General features: G+C 32.0%; 1 protein-coding gene across 13 annotated transcripts in view; it reads right to left on the bottom strand.

Annotated features, from left to right (window-relative positions):
* The window catches only part of SEMA3A (semaphorin 3A), a 541,127-nt gene that overhangs the window by 362,365 nt on the left and 165,041 nt on the right, over positions 1–13,721 (bottom strand). The gene's annotated exons all lie outside the window — the stretch shown is intronic.

Raw genomic sequence — 13,721 nt, 5'->3', positions numbered from 1 at the left:
AGTAAAAGCTGGTTTTCTTTAAATATAAATGGGAGGAAAACAATGAAAAACTAATGAGGAAAGTAATTTGATTTGTTTTAATCTCATAATAAATCCAACATAGTACTATAAAATCATGAAGAATAAATAACACATTAACTGAAAATATTATCTGGAGAAGCTTTTGGTTTGCTACGAATAATTTTCTACTCACTGTTCTAGCTGGTGGAATGAGATCAACAAGTCAATCATTTTCAGAAGGGTAATTAACCTTACCAATATCAAACTCCAAAAGATTAAACATTGTATCAAGTAGAAATTTAAAGATTATAAATGTAATCAGCAAATTTGTCAGATCACTGAACAGGTATGATATGAAATAGCAGACGATTAGGCTGGAGAGGACATGAAATACTCTCCTGCAGATTTTTTTAACTTTTGAAAATCTTAGTTTCATTAATGACACTACAACTGCAGGCACAAACCCCATGAAGGAAAGACCACAATATATAAGAGTCTACACATTTTGTATTTCTTCTTGGATGATCGACACAATAACAATACGCAGGATTTTGACCTCTATTTTTAAAATAGCAGGTATGATTATTAAGTCATATAATCATTGTATAGAAACAAATAAAAAAATCATCTAGATGGTCTCTGGTTAAAAACAGACTTCAAATAGTTTATCTCTTTCTAAACTAATTATGTAAGAAATCTTTGGTGACTTAAATCTTTCTCAGATTTCATCCTCTCTTAAAAAAAAAGATGAAACTGATAAATGCAATAAACTACATATTCTTGTTCTAAATAACTAAATCTAGCAAATGTTTCAGTAGACATATGGTTAAGAATTTATGAGGAGGGGCAGCAATAAATTCTTCATAAAATTTTATGTAAAAACTTATTTCAATTACATTCAAATAGATTACTGTGATAACTAGGTTTTATATTAAGATGTTTTGATGCTATTTAATTTTAACTACAAATTCACTCAATAATCTGATTATTAATCTAAATATATGCATTGGATACAATTGTAGGGATTACTCTTTTTCACATTTTACGATTTTAGGTATTTTTTGTATTACTAATATATATTTTTCTTTTAAAATTCTGTCTTTCTTCCTCTAATTTTATTTTCTTTTCTCTTTTGTTATTTAGAAAAAGAATGGGAGCAGTGGTGCACATCTGTAGTCCCAGCTACTCATGAAGTTGAGGCAGGAGGATTTCTGGTGCCCAGAAGTTCACTTGAAGGCCTGCCTGCACGATATAGGAAGACTCTATCTCAAAAAAAAAAAAAAAAAAAAAAAAAAAGTGCTCCCTGTTTTCAAACTAAACTTCATTTATCGTCTTTTTTCTTTTTAATTTGAGAGAAGTTAACTGTGATAAAATTTCTCAAATTAGAAAGACCACTGGTTAATTTATTATGTATAATTTTTAAGTTGCAGTATAATTATTGTAACCAAATTAAGTCCAAAGTAAGCACCAATATAAAGAGTTACTTGGAAATAAATTAGTTAATATTTTCAAGTAACGATACTTTAAAATCCTTAAAATGAAAAAAAAAGAGTTATTTCACAATGTACAGAACAAATGTACACAAAGTAAAAATTCACTTACAAACATAAAAAAAAACTCCTTAGTTTTTGGATCATACATAGTATATTACCACCCTATGAAGTCCACCATTAACAAGATAAAAGAGGTGCTATAAGTCTATATATTAAAATTATGTTTGGAAGCATTAAGAGAGTAGATAGAGATAGAAAGAGAAAGAGAGATTTACCGTTTAAGAGCTCCTGTGAATCTTCTCTCCTGTTACTTGATGATATTTTTATAAAGTGGATTTTTTTATCTTCCATAATCACATTCTATTACTTTATTTTAAAGCTATAATCCAGAAGCAGATTTTTTTTTTCCAAAACTGTTAGTGGTCATAGAAAATAAAGGACAAGGAGAGGTTGCGGGGCGCCCACAATCAACCCGATTAAACTGCAGGATCTGCGGTTTGTCAAAAACCTTTTTGCTGCTTCACATTTTCTAAAAATGGAAAAGGTGAAGCTTTCACAAGTAGCAGGCTCCAAATAAACCAGTACGCCCAGCACAAAGCTTGTGATAACAGCAAAAACATTTTTTTTTCGCACATTAGGAAATTCTACTATTAGCTGGTACCCATCATCATAATAGGGCACTTCTCCATATTAATGTGAGATTTGGCTTATGGACCCTAAAAATTCTTTCTATCCCTCAGGCTAAATTTGTCCCAAAGAAGCATAGTCACAATGTAGCCTTGAGGGACTTTTATACAAAACTTATGGGAGTATACAGATTCTTTCCTTCGAAGGGAAAAAATATAAAACAAAACTGGGTCACTAATGGTGATTGTTAGTACAGTAAAACTGAGAACACTCCTTTACTTTTTCTCCTACATTTTATTTTCTGTTTCACTCTCTGATTTTCTAGAGATAGAAGTACTGTGTGTAGAGAATAAAATATGGACTATATGATAGTCACACTTGATGCTATGTATCAGTGACAGCATACTCTATAAAAATTCATTTATTTCTGTCCGTCACCCTATCTAGGTGTTGAAGTAAGTCTAAGGCTTTTTATATGTGTGTGGAATAGAGCTTTATCATAAGATAGCTCCCTTCTTTTTATATTTTAACTTATATTTTTACAAAATCTTTTCTTACCTAAATATCACTATTTCTCAGCTTAAAATATTAAAAACAAATATAACATGATTTTGTTGATATTATTCTTCATTTTTCCAGGCATCTGCTTTTCCTATTCTAAAATTTGTGGTTTATTTCACATTCACCATACTTGACTATTCCTTGTCTCAACATATTTCATCAGCTATTGTGGTTGTTGAGTTGCCAATAAATTATTTAACTGAAATAACTGTTCTCTGGTGGACAGCATTTCTTAGGAAAAACTCCATGAAAATGAAACTACTTTAGGAAGTCTTGAAAATGCAAAACAGTATTAAAAATATCTGATTTCTGAGTAAGCTTTGAAAAAAATATGATTTAAGGTATATTTGTTTCTTAAAATTCAGTTTATCTAGAGACAACTGGTGTATTGTTATGCCACAAAAATAGCATGAATAATAAAATAAGCAAAAGAAACAAACCAAAAAAGAGAGTTGTCCATAAAATGTTTTTAGGTCATATCTAGGCCTCCATTTTTTATCCATTAAAATGAATAAACAATAACAAATTCTTAGGCAGCTAGTACAATATTGTTCTTTTTTAACATTTAAAATAAAAGAAAAACATGCATTTAAAAATAAAAATATACATTTTTATATTTAGTACCATGATTGCTTTAGCTATTACATGTTAATACCAAATTGATAATCACCAACTAACTGTTAATAGTGATGATTTGTGATGACAATTTTGAAACACAGTTTAAATAAGGAAACCATTAAACGTTCTGTATTTGCAACTTGTGTGAATAAATGATTTCTTGGTTTTATACTCAATGAGATTGATAGAACAGAGCTGATGGATCAGTAGGCATAAAAAGCCTTTCCTGTACACTTATATTGCTCAATAATATTTTTCAACAGCCCCTCTTATCTTGTGACTTGGGTGATAATATGCAATCCCATCATACACACATTATACATTTAGGTATCATCTTGGGAATGCATTGCTCAATGTATTTATGTAAATGGCTATCACAAATGATATAAAGTCACCAGATAATGCAAATAAACAAGGCTAATGAAACAGTAACCTTAATTTCAAGGGACTTATTGTCTCCTAATATACTACATAGATGTTGATTAGTTTAGCCATTTGTCATGTATCAATCACCAAGGCGCAGAGGTAAGAATAACAGCAGCTACTATTACTGGACATTTATTATAATTCAAGGACTGTTCAAAACACCTAATACCTATTGGTTATTTTAATACTTAGAACATTTCAGTGAGTTTGTTATTTTAAATTCACTGTACAGGTAAGAAAATGGAGGGAGAGAAAGCTCAATGAATTTGGATAACCAGTGACAATATTAGAAAATTATTCGACCTGATTGAAAAGATTCAGATCTTAATTAGGAGGTTCTGCGGCCTTTGCATCAATGTGATCAGGAATATTTAGAGGGAAAAGGAAAGCTGGAAGAGTCAATAGACCAGAGTGCTCAGCTCATTGGTGCTAGGCTCTAAGAAAGCGCAATTTTTGTAAAAAATGCAAATGCATTTTTGTTGAGTAAGTCTGGTGCACCAAACAGGAAGGGGGAAGGGGGTAAAGAGGTAGATTATATCCAGGATTTACTTCAGTGGCATAATAATTTCCTTAACTTCATCAGTAAAAGTTACTAAGAATCCCAAGGTTTATTAGCCAGGAGATTCACAGACCACCAAGAATTCCATGTAAAATTCACCTGCTAGATGAACTTGCATTGGAAATTTTCTTAAATAACATTTAACTAAAGATTGGCATTTCCTTCATTTATAAAAATAGATAACAAACCACAGTGGTATTAGCAATATCTGTGACATTATCACCAAAATATATTGTAGATATTTTCATATCACAATATACTTCTTTTGTAAATCTTAAAATCTCATTTATACTCATAACTTTTTAAAAGTTGTGTTATTAACAGGTCTTTCACTAGATCCTCTTATTTAACGATTTAAATGAAAAGCACATGTATTGCTAAATCACAAATTTGTATTTTTCAATATTTTTATAATTTTCACAATATAATGGATTTTCCTTGTTAACACTATATGTTTTATATTATGCATTTAAAAATCACCATTCTAAGAAGTGGTTCAGAGAATTCACTACACTGCCAAAGACAAGAAAATAAATGATTTCTTTTTGATAACCCAAAGTAGGAGCCCAACTGATAGCAAGGACTTCAGTTGAATCACTTCTCTGTTACCATATCTGACACCGTCACACTTCTGTTTCTTATTTTCTGGGCCCACACTATGATTATGATAATGGAAGCACTGATTCCCTTGACCACACATCAAGATAATTTGGTAATAAATTTAATATGGTTAGTCTTAATAATACCTTACAGGGTATATATATATTATAATCTCCTTCCTTCCATAAGAAAATAATTTTTTGTCTCTGGGTATTATAATTTATTATTTTTGTCCATCTTAAATTAATAATCTATGTATAGGCTTTTTGCTTACTCTGTTAGGATATAGTTAAAATAATATGTTTCTTCCAGTACAATGAAAAAGTTAAGTTTCAGCAGGAATTCCTCCAAAGAATTTCTAAAAGTTTATTAAAAAAATCTAAGTAGTTGTTTCCTATGCTAGGCTAATCATATATTTTATATTGCTAGCATCAACTAATAATATTATTGAATGCATGTAGTTGGAAATGTAAAATTATTTATAAAAAGGAAAAGTGAAATACAATTTCATTTGCAAAAATAAACAAACAGTTCAAGGTATCTTTGTTAGGTCATTTTGTTCACAGAAGGGAAGTTTTAGTGTACTTGAGAAATAAATTAAGTATTTTTTTTTCTGCACATGGGTTTATTTCACAGTAAAAATATAAACTATGTACAATTGTTGAATTGCACTTATTATACAATGTGGAGTGTCATGATGTAGTGAGAGAGCATGAGATTTGAAATCACATGAAATTTCTCCAAATTACTTGCTGTGTTACACTAGTGCAGGTTGTCTAATCTCTCTGTGCCTTCCTTCTTTCTTTAGTAAAATGAGTATCGTTGTGATTTTCATGTAGAATTATTGTTAAGATGAAATGATGAGGTATATAGAAATGTTTGACTCACTGGTGTGTTAAACATATACTGGCCATCAATATTGGTGAATTACCTCATATTAGTCCAATATGTATTTAGCTGAATTTCATTCTTCCTTGTTGACTTTAGGAAAGAGTTCTTATTTGATAATAACAAGTTTGATTACAATCACAGTTTTTGAAATTTTAGTTTACCTTGAAAAAATCAAGTGATTTGGACACAATGTATGGAGGAGAACACATAGTTTGTAAACCTAAATCCAGTTGATAATTCTAATCCCATGTCATAATCATTAGTTCTCTTTTGGTTAACTCTAACTGTATCATTACAGATTTAACTCAACAAATATTTATTCATGAAAATTGCTCTTTATTGTATGTTTTTCCCAGTTACATTTACATGATTTGTGAAACAAAATGAATTATAATTATCACTAAAATTAAAATGTTAGGATACTAGTTTATGCAAGTGCAACAGAGACTCAATATAACACAATCTCTCTGCACAGTAAAATCAGCAATAAGAATAAGAAAGTAAAATACACATGATCTAAGACCAGACTGCCTGGGTAGATATAATTGCTCTGCAACTAACCAGTTATGTGACCTTAGTTTAATTGTATGTAAAATGATACTAATACATAGCAATACTATGTACTAGTCCATTCTCATATTGCTATGAAGAAATACCAGTGGCTCACGCCTGTCATCACAGCACTTTGGGAGGCCAAAGCAGGCAGATCATGGGGTCAGGAGATCGAAACCATCCTGGCTAACACAGTGAAATCCCGTCTCTACTAAAAATACAAAAAATTAGCCGGGTGTGGTGGCGCACGCCTCTAGTCTCAGCTACTTGATAGGCTGAGGCAGGTGAATCGTGTGAACCCGGGAGGTGGGGGTTGCAGTGAGCCAAGATAGTGCCACTGCACTCCAGCCTGGCCGACAGAGCGAGACTACGGAAAAAAAAAAAAAAAAAAAAAAAGAAGAAGAAGAAGGAAATACCTGAGACTGCATAATTTATAAAGAAAAGAGGTTTAATTGACTCACAGACTCACAGTTCCGCATGGCTGGGGAGGACTCGGAAAACTTATCATGGTGGAAATCACCTCATCACAGGGTGGCAGGATGGAGAATGAATGCAAGTACGGGAAATGTCAAACACTTATAAAACCATCAGATCTCATGAGAACTCACTCACCAGCATGAGAACAGCATGGGGGAAACTCCCCCCATGATTCCATTACCTCCCACCAGGTTCTGCCCTTGACACATGGAGATTATGAGAGTTACAATTCAAAGTGAGATTTGGGTGGGGACACAGAGCCAAACCATATCATACTACTTACTCCATAGTGTTGTGAGAATTAAATGAATTAATATTTGTAGAACAAATGTCTGTCACAAGCATCTCACAATAAAATACACTTATTTTCTCACTGTTATCATCATTCATATTTTAATTATGGATATGGCTTGGCTATGTCCCCAGCCAAATCTCACCTTGAATTGTAATAATCCCCATGTGTCAAGGGCAGGGCCAGGTGGAGATAATTGAATCATGGGGGCAGTTTCCCCTATGCTGTTCTCTGGTAGTAATGAATAAGTTTCACAAGATCTGATGGCTTTATAAATGGGAGTTCCCTGCACAAGCTCTCTCTCTTGCTTGCTGCCATGTAAGATGTCCCTTTGCTCCTCCTTCATCTTCTGCCATGATTGTGAGGCCTCCCTGGCCATGTGGAACTGCAAGGCATCTAAACTTCCTTCCTTTATAAATTATAAGTCTCAGGTGTGTCTTCATTAGCAGCATGAGAACAGACTAATACAATTATTTTAAAGAAAACATAACTTTTTAGAAAGATACAAAAATATTATTTGAGGATTTTAAAAATGTGAAATCATATCAGTCATGTTTAAAGTCCATACAGGCTTCCTGAAGGACTTTGCATTTGAGAAGAGGGGCTTCCATTTCTAATACTGAGGGAGAATAGCATGGCAGGTATGTGTGTATTCAGTAGAGCCACACTGCCAAGATTGGAAACTTGATTCTACCACTGCATTCACTGGACAAAATTTGGCAAACAACCACAACTGTGGCCTTCATTTTTTAACCTGTAAAGTGAGGAAAGTTATAGTATACCCCTTGTCAGTTGATAATGAAGATTAAATCGCTATTTAAATGAACATGATCAAATACTATGATTAAAAGCATAATAAATGCTCTATAAGTATTAATGACAATGTTTTCTTTAACGTTCTCTGAAGATTAGCTACCAATAGATTGACTTTAATTAAACTAATTGTGCATTTTGTTCTATAGTGTAATATTTACGTCAATCAAAAGTATCAATACTCAAGAGTACTTGATTTCCTCTTCAAAAGATGCAATTCACTGTGGTAGGGTTGCTAAAGTTTGCTAATATTCATGTTAGCAAAGCTCTTAATCTACATGTTTTTTGTCACTAATCACTACAAAATCAAGTGTGCCACATATGATAGACAGACCACCTTCAGCTAAAGCGGAACGTAAGTACAATTCCTTTCTTATAAATAAAACACTTCTCTGATGAAGAGAAATCATGTCATTTCCTGAGTGAAGTCCACAAGGGGGTACTTGCAATGTACAAAGAGTGAAAACGAGTAAATTTTGAGTGGAAACATAGGGAAAACCCTGAAGAAATAGTATAAAATTAAAAAAAAATGCTTCCATGCTAAATATGACCCCTTCTTACAATGAACTATAGTTCTTTAAAAATGGAAAGCTTATTCTCTGATTATATTCTGTCATAAATCATATGGACAGATGTGCGCCTTAGTCATGCATCATGGTTGATTACCATCATTCAAGGTTTATGCAACACAGGCTAAGAATTTTATTTTTTAATTTAGAATTTAATTTTCTGATATTATAACAGACAGTAATATCCCATGAATTTTCTTTGCTGTAGTACATCTGCACAATAGAAATATTTACATCAAACATCTTTCTTTGTGACTTTAAAATCATATATAAATCTGTTTATTCTCTTCTAGAGAGTAGCATATTTTAGTTTTTAAATGTGGTTTACAATAAAGTGTTTGAAAGTTTGTAATTATGTATTACCTTTCCTAGCTGTTAAAATAAATGGTAAATCAACACCATGTCAAAACGTGTAAATAAATAAAATTATCTGAAGAACTAGTGTTTATCAGCGTGATGGCAGAGCCAATTTAAATTTTTGGCACAAAGTCAAGGATTTTAAAAAATTACAGTGTGTGTGAAGACCTTTCAAATATTGTTGAGCTACAGCAGCCTGACTTAGGTGGGTGGGATAAATCCATAGGATGGTTTCCTTCAAAAGCAAACTCTATAGGACCAGAGTAACCTATTGGAGCTTCCATTCAAATCTTGTTCACTAGTGCAAGTCAGAACTGTTATACAGAGAAGATTAACATGAGATTACTCAACATTTCTATTAGATAGAGTCCAGATTTGACATTGGTCATGGATATAAAGTTAATGCTGAATTGGCTTCAGAATTCCATCTCATAGTTATCTGCCAGCTCCAATGAATGAACAAAAACAAGATTGTCATAAAGCAAAAAGAAAAGAACATATGGCTGAAACAAAACAAATGCTGTTTTGGCTCATAGATAGCAAAATGGTAATTATATATACATTGGCAATCATATTTTATTAAACTAGAACTCTAGATAACAAAATATGTAATTTTTTTAACTTTAACAAGAAAATTCAAAATAATTTCTGAATTTATTTTTCAAAGAGACTTCAATGTATTATGAAGCACATGGTCTTAAAAATCATTTTCTATTCTTGTGAAAAATACATACCAAAATATGCTTAGCTGAATAGACTATAATATATAGGTGAAAATGGAAAAAAAAGACCAGACTACAGTATAATCATTAATCATAAAAATAACTTCATTCTTTCAATATTCAACAAATACTTATTGATTGATAAAATGTATAAGGCATGTGTGACATTGTAGAAAACACTATAATTCGGTAGATGCAATCCACTCCATCCATCAAAGACCTTACATTCAAAAGGAAAGACAAAAAGATACTTTATAAAATATGAAGCATGAAAACAAGTGGTATACCTAACAGAATAAATGCTATATATACCATAACTTATGTTTGTCTTTTTAAATAATAGACCTACAGACCTGTCACAATGGAGAATGTATATATCTCTATCTATCTATCTATCTATCTATCTATCTATCTATCTATCTATTTATCTATTTTTAAACAATTATTTAGTTGGGTGAAGTATGGAGCAGAGTTCTGAACTCTGAAGTTAAGGCAATGGATACATGAAGTTCCTGCTCCTATAAAACTAACATTCAAGTGAGAAGAAATAGACAATCAACTAATCAAACAATCAAATTATGATTTTAAAAAATACTACCGAAGTGAGGCAAAAAAGAGAGTGATGAGTGGTGCTGTTTTAGATCAGAAGGTCAGGGAGAACTTCTCTGGAAAGGTCACATTTGCACAAAGATCTGAATAAAGACAGAAGATTTGCCACAGGATATCTGAATGTGAGACAGAAGAGACTCAAAGTATACAGGGGGAAGTATTCTTCTAGGAGTAGCAAGGAAGGCCATGTGGCTGCAGTGGTCCAAGCTAGGGGACAGGTGGCAAAGGAGATCAGCGATATATGAGGGAGTATAACCACCAAGAGTCTTGTAGACCATCAAGGAATAGGCAGGCCAGGAGGAACCTTGTATTTGCAAGGTTTTGAGCAGAGGAGTGATATGATTTGCCCCATTTTATTTTATTTTAGATAATAAAATATTTAATTAGCCAGTAAAGGTTGAATATATTCAAGGAATACAATGATGTTATTCAATATACATATACATTGTTTAATGATTATCACAAATTAACACATCCATCACCACTCGTGCTGTAATTTAAATCACCAGAACTTGTTCATCTTGTAAGAGAACATTTGTATCCTCTGGCTAACATCTCCCCATTTCCCCACCCCCAACACTAGTATTCACTGTTCTGCTCTCAGCTTCTGTAAGTTTACCTTTTCAGATTCCACATGTAACTGAGATCATACAGTATTTGTCTTTCTCTGTCAGGCTTATTTCACTTATCATAATGTCTTTCAGGTTCATCCATGTTATAAAAATTGGCAAGATGCTCTTCTTTTTTCTGGCTAAATAATATCCCTCTGTGATCTGGCGTACTTCAAAAGAACCACTGTGGCAACATGGTGGAGTATGGACTATAGAGCTGCCTGTGCAAGCATGGAGACAATTTAGAGAGCTTTTACAATAGTTTAGAGGAAAGACGCATGTTGGTTGCTTATGCAAGGGCATTCATAGTGATAATCATTAAATAAGTATTTCTGATCAAATTCTAAATTGATTAATTCTATAGTATAAAGAGACAAATATAAACCAAAGTTAAGTGTTCTATGAAGCATAAACAATAAATATTTTCTTGAATTATTTGCTTTTGACTGATTTGGGTTTTTGGACATATAACTAAAACCTATGGGTAAATCAGAGTTTCACTGTGGAGTTACAGAAAAGATACAGAATGATTAACTTTATTTTGGAAAATTTCCTTGTAAAAAATTGAATTTATAAGTGATATGTATTTAATAAATATTTTATGTATATTCATTTGATGATTATTTTTATTCAGTTTTGTGAAAATTTATGTGGCATAAAAATTTATCCTTGTGTTGAAAATAGTCTAGAAGGCTGTTACAGGCACAATATCATAGACCTGTTTTTAAAATGATAGCTTGTCTGACAAAAACAAACAATAGGGAAAAGACTCCCTATTCAATAATGGTGCTGGGATAGCTGACTAGCCATATGCAGTAGACTGAAGCTGGACCTCTTCCTTACATCTTATACAAAAATTAACTCGAGATGGATTAAAGACTTAAATGTAAAATGCAAGACTATAAAAATCCTGGAAGACAACCTAAGCAATATCATCATGAACATAGGCATGAGCAAAGATTTCATGGCAAAGAAACCAAAAGCAATCACAACAAAAGCAAGAATTGAAAATGGGATCTAATTAAACTTAAGAGCTTCTGCATAGCAAAAGAAACTAACAGAATAAACAGACAACCTACAAAATACTTGCAAACTATGCACTTAACAAAAGTCTAATATCCAGCATCTATAAGGAACTTAAATTTATAGAAGAAAATAATAGGTTATCTGAAATATGCAAAATCTGTTGAAGAGTTTATTGCTACTCTTAATAGATTGACAATATTTTCAGAGAGGTGAACATTTGCCTATGAGAGAATTCCAAAAGATCTTTCGAAATAATTTACAGAAAATAACTTAATTCTAGGCCATTAGGTATGTTCAATGACAGTCAGAAAGCAGGTAGTCAGTTTTCATTGGAATAATCAGGGGGCACTTCATGTAAAATAAAGTAGTCATGATGGGGGAAAGGGTGAAAAAAATGCTAGGAAGGAAAGGAGAAAGAGAGAAAGGGAGGTAGTGGGAGAAAGAAAAGCAGGTAGGCAAAGGTAGTGGGAAATAATGAACCATTGATACACGCCAAGAATTATACTAGGATTTTTTTCACATATAGCAAGGTACTATCAAAGAGCATGTGTAATTTCTAACAGAGAATGCATGAGAGCATGAAAAATTATTCTTGATTTTTATAAGATCTCTCAGGGTATTGTATATGAGATCTTTAAAAAAATCTATAAAATTATGAATTGTATATTTTAACCATCTTTTTTTTACAGAATGTTTAATTTTTCAAAGTAGCATTATTTTAAACTAGCTCCAATTTTATAACTTTCACCACTGCTAGCTAATGCAAGTAATGTGGCATTTCATCAGAGATTTCAAGCATAAAAGCATGCAAATGATGCAAGCATCATTGTAGAAAAGCAGCTATGGAACATGGTCTCTTTGATAAATGGATAATCATAAGGCTGTTTTCCTTTTTGCTAGATTTTTTAGCCAGAGTTAAAATGTAAACTATGATTAATGGCAACAATATAATGTAATATTTGCATATATTCTCCACACAATTAATCAAACAGAAAGATAATTTATAGTAGTTCTAACTTATTCGGATAATGGTTAGATTACGATTTTGAGTTTATGAATTAAATCTTTATAAGTGCTTCCATTTACCTTTCAATAATCAATTTTGTTGGATTGCATATAATTTCTTTTGTACAAATAAGTTTGTTTGTAAATTATTTTTTAAAAGCCAGTGTAATCTTTAGGAATATTACTCAGAAAACCCAAAATGAATGAGGACTGGAAATTGGAGAAGTCAGTAATTATTTATGGCAGACCTATTTGGGAAAAACCCTTTTAGTGTTCTCATCTTTACATTTCATAATACTCATTTGCATTTCCACAATACCATTTGATAAACATACGTAAACATGAATGACCTCTTTAACACCATGTCCTAGAGAAAGTTCTGACATAACATAAATGTTCAGTTCTTGAAAGAAAGAAACAGTCAAAGAGAAAGAAAATGAAAGAGCAGGAGATAGAGGGGAAGAGAGACAAAATAGACAGTAACTTTTAGAATAAGAAGCTTCTTATATGAGAAAAATATCTTTGAAAAACGCAATGTTGCTTGTAATGCATAAAATATTTGAAAGTTTCTCTTTTGATGAGATAGACTCTTATGTACATTGAATCAGTTGATTATAACTGATCTATTTCAACAACCTATGGTAAATTTATACAGAATGAAAATGTCTTTTATTGTATTGACTTTTATTCATTTTGACTGATTTCCTTCCTTTGTTCATTCAACAAATATTTTCTAAGGATTTGGGGCCTCTACAAGATACTACCAGAAACACAGTTGTGAATGAAATGCAGTCTCAGCAGAAAAGGAGTTCAAATTCCCATAGAAGGGAAAGGCATACAAATACATGATGGAAAGAAATGCAAAAATTTAAATGAATCACACACAGAGTTATACAAAGTCTCTGGGAAATAA

This window comes from Gorilla gorilla, chromosome 6, assembly GCF_029281585.2.
Source record: "Gorilla gorilla gorilla isolate KB3781 chromosome 6, NHGRI_mGorGor1-v2.1_pri, whole genome shotgun sequence".
NCBI classification, from domain to species: Eukaryota; Metazoa; Chordata; class Mammalia; order Primates; family Hominidae; genus Gorilla; species Gorilla gorilla.
The sequence above is the reverse complement of the archived record's forward strand: the minus strand, read 5'-3'. Positions and strand labels throughout refer to the sequence as shown.